Genomic DNA, 4,902 nt, shown 5'->3' with positions numbered 1-4,902 from the left:
ACCAAATGACTCATAGAGTTCTATGCTATCTCCCTTCAGTAGAGCACGAGTGCTAACACTCTCTAAACACACCAGGTTGTCTTCAGTGAATAGAGCTATGCTCTACATTCCACTATCTCTTCAACGCACCCTTCAAGCCACAATGCCTTATCACAATACAAATGTGAGTACTCAGAATCCTATGGCATGCAAATGATATCCAATGGTTTCAAGTGTTCACAATGCCAATATATCATTTTTAACACATTCATAATACACAATATAATAGGACTCACAATTTAGCAAAGCTCGCATTATCACAGTTCACAATACATAGCTCGCATACCATGTATCGTACCTAGCATAGTTTGCATAACAACACAGTTCACATAAAACGTAGGTTTGCATAACAACATAGTTCGCACATAGAATAGGTTCACATAACAGCATAGTTTGCACTTAGCAAAGATTCGCATAAAAATATAGTTCGCATATCAGGGTTCACACATAGCATAATTTTGCACAAGAATGTGGCTCGTAGACATAAAATATAGCTTTGCATAATCATTGCAGGGTTCGCATATATAGTGTGGTTCGTGTAATCATAGCAGGGTTCACATATATAGAAACACTTACTTTGGGAACTTAGGATATGTGTTTAGTATACCTAAGCTCCCCTTAGTACGCGAACTGGTGCTAAATTGCAGTATACATGTCCGCTCACCTCTGCGATCTGACTGCTTGCTGTCGAACTTAGGTAAAATTCTGCTTGCCTTTACCTCTTCTAGTTGAAGCTCCTTCATGATCTAAGGCTTCGTATAATAACATACATAATAGATCACAATCATTCTAAAATAAAACTACATTCCTAACATCCTAACACCTAACTATTCGCACCTCTCTAGCGAGCTCACCTCGCGCACCTCCTTCAATCACTAATTTCTTCACTCTCACTTAGCTTAATCTTTAATTCTTACTTTCTAATGTCATATTTAACATTTATCTACAGATCTGTACCACTAATTTCATTCAATTACACTAATCTTTGTTTTCTAGAAAATCACATTTATTTTCAATTGCATATAAGAGAAATCATTCGATCCGTTCAAATTCATTAAAGATTTGTTAAATTAAGATTAAAAATCTCTTAATTACATCAAAATGAGTAGAAAATTGTTTTTAACAGTCTCTTAGCTCACAATTACGAGATCTACCATTTTAAAGTAAAACAAGGTTTAAATCAATAGATCTCATGAACCATTGATTAAATATATAAAATTTAAATTAAAACGACATACCATCTATTTTAACTATGATAAAACAAATTATTACCTTTAATTTGAAGAATTCTACGAGATTTGGATTGATTTGAGCAAAAACGTGTTAATAAATAATAGAAAATTGAAAAAGAAAAAGTGAGTTTCTTTTGAAATTAGATAATAAAAATGTGTTTGGATGCTTAGAAAAGCAGAATGTTTGAGAGCATTTTGAGAGAAAACTCCTAATTAGATCTAACAAAATTTTCAAATGAATAGGAATGTGGAGGAAAGGGACGATGGTTGTTCTTATATAGCCAACAAACTTTCAAATTTTGATTTATTTCCCTTAAGACCCCTTCCTACTTTCCCTCTTTTTCTAATAAACCCCATTTCAATTAAAACTCTTTATTTTCACATTTGACCTCTAATTTAAAATCCATTTCAATTTAATCCCTAGTCGTTTATTTTTATTCACCCGATTATTATTATTTTTAATTACTACAATTCTAATTCAAATATCTCACTCAAGACCAAGACTAAATTATCTGATTCTACTAACCTGATTTTTGGGGTGTGACAGTGCATCTCCAACACAGCGCGTATACTACCAATGGCACCTTCACGTGCTATATGTTAGAATTCACTAAGAATTCGGATGAGATGCATTCTTGAATTCCCAGATCGGAATATGTCGTCCATTCAAACTATATTAAAATAATAAAAAATTTAGTTATATATATACTATTAATTTTTAAATCAACTATGTTAATATTATATAATTCAAATTTAAAAAATACATACCTCCGATTTTGATCGTTGGTCTAACAAAAGTCATATATCTTGAAGCTCATCTGGTTGTCTCACGTAACTTGGCCCATGGTTCCACCTATTGAAATAATATGCTAACACAATAATTTAAATTTTAAATAATTTTATTATGGTAAATATATTATCTAATGAATTTTACCTTGTTACGAGTAAAAATGTATAAGGGTAGTCCGCTCGAGGACGTAAAAATAGTAGTCGGTACCATGCCCATGATTGTAGTAGTAGCATACAACCACCGATTTTAATTTTCTGTGGTTCCGTCGCCCGACACATCTCCTAGTACAACATCACCAACCCAACTGACCCCCAACTGAGTTTGCCCACTTCTGTGAAGTCGATGAGTTTTAGCAACCACTTTAAATGGATAAAATTTCGTGACTTATTAGGTATTAGGAGACCCCCGATGATCATAAGAATGTATGCTCGAGCGTGTTGTTCTCTTTGGACTTCACTTGAATTAGTATCGGCCCACCAAAATTTCTTCTTAACCAATTTGTATCTATTTAGGCTTCATAAATCGTTTCCAAAGCCCTCCCCAAAAGCTGCTTGCATATGTCTCTCTAATCGGCTGCGATAATTGACCCAGTCACTACCGACCCATCCACCGATAACTCGAGATGTAACTGCACGTCCTCGAGAGTGACAGTACACTCACCGCATGGAAGATGGAATGTGTGCATCTCGGGTCTCCACCTTTCCACCAATGCGCTTTCAAGTGTGGGGTCCAATTTACACCCCTACCCATAAGGGCCACGTGCAAAAATCTCGCATCTCTCCAGTAGGGTTCGATTATGTGTGATGGAGGAACGGGTAGAGTACAAATATATGTCTCCAAAATCCGATCTTCTGGCTATATATAAAAAAATACAAAATATTACATTTCAATATAACAAGAAAATATTTAAATTAAATTAGATTAAATATAATAAAATTACAATTTGTAATTGATAGATCGAAATGTGCTTGCCATCCAAACGGATTAGAGATTTTGCCATTGCTAATTTTGAAAAACACAAAATAAATTGTAATAAAAAATAATTTAAGAAAATCTTAATTCAATTTTAATAAAAAGAGAGTTGAGATAGAAATAAAGTTGTATGGGTTTAAGAATGTGAAAGAGAAATTGTTCAGATTGAATTGAAAAAATAAGAAAATTGTATGGGTTTATATAGAAAAGAAATATGAGCCGTTAAGGGGTAAAGTAGCCGTTTTCAGAAAAGAAAAGACATAATCCAATAAAAAAAAAAAAAAGATGTATAATTTATGATAGTTAAGTCAATAAAAAAAACTAACCCTAGTTAAAAGGATATTGAGAATTTTTGCAGTACTTCTGTTTATAATGACTGTAGTACAAAATTATATTTTGGGGTCTGAGTTTCACTGTGGGATGTGAAAACTGAAAACACAATTGCAGCATTTAATTAAATATTTAAAAAGAGGAATCCATTTGGGTTTCGTATCAGTTCCTTTTTCCCATCCTGGATTACGATTCCAGGCACGTCCCTCTCCTTCTTTCTCCACCTCTCCTTTATAAACAAAAATAAAGGAAAACTTTGGGAGCAAAATCTGAGTTTCTTTGGAACATATGGTTTGACAGTAGCGTCATGATCCAACTTGATAAGATGAATCTGACCCGTGTGATTCTTTTCGAAAAGAGATGTACTGGGAATATATTAGTGTTACAGTCTGCAGGGCTATAGGAAGGGAGAGAGAGAGAGAGAGAGCATCCAGGAGAGTAGGGCATGAGGCTTCAAGCCTTCACGTGGGATTGCTTAGTGGTATAAATATATGGATTGATTGATTTTTTTAAGGAATAGTATTTTACGTAAATTATTGGTGTGTAAGTCACGATTAGTAAATAATAATTTAATATATTATTATTAATTTGAATAAAAATATAAAATTTATAAATAAATATTAATAATTTTATTTAAATATAATTAAATATTAACCATAATTATGAAAAGAAATATTAATAACTTTCAAATTTAGAATATTTTGTTTAAGGATTTAAATTTTAAAAATTGACATTTATTTATTATTTAATTAAAATATTACTATTTATTAATAAGCTCTTGCTATATTTTATTTTATATAATAATGTGATGTGGGTTAAGACTTATACACTTTGCACTTTATATATTTTAGAAATTTTGATTAATTGATTTAACTTATAATAAAAGAGGTCTTGTTATCTTTTTGATTATGTGGTGACCAAAGCCATTTTCTTCGCCAATATATAACTTGACTTCGAATGACTAGGTATAGTTCTAAATTTTAACCAAAGTAAGGATCTAATCCAATAACTATACCACTATGTAGTTTTCAAAAAATAAAATAAACTTGTAATTTCAGTTGTACTTTTGATTAGGTGCTTTTATACATCCATTAAGATTACATTTCATGCATCGATGATATTAGATAAAATAAGACTACCAACATTTATAATAAAATAGTTTTTTTTATTCATGCATTAAGAGAATTCTCTTTCTTCATGCTTTTTTGTTCTCCGCATGAATATCCTTTCGTTTATACTTTTAAAAGTTAAATCCAACATTTCAATTACGGGTGTAGAAATCTTCAAGGACGTTCCATGCTTTTGTCCAGTCTTTTAAAGTCTACACTTTCTAATTTCTACAATCTTTCAAGTCTTCTTATTAATTACAACAAATCAGAACTTTTCCTCAACCCTTCCACTACACTGGAAGCTAAAAAATGGTTCAATGATATCTTGAATGCTAAGAAATCCAAGTAAACTATATTTAACACTTAATTAATAATAAGCAGTATTACATAATTGGATTATAATACGAAAAGACAATTTATATTAGTAGAT

This window comes from Gossypium raimondii, chromosome 3 (genome assembly GCF_025698545.1).
Source record: "Gossypium raimondii isolate GPD5lz chromosome 3, ASM2569854v1, whole genome shotgun sequence".
NCBI lineage: Eukaryota > Viridiplantae > Streptophyta > Magnoliopsida > Malvales > Malvaceae > Gossypium > Gossypium raimondii.
The sequence above is the reverse complement of the archived record's forward strand: the minus strand, read 5'-3'. Positions refer to the sequence as shown.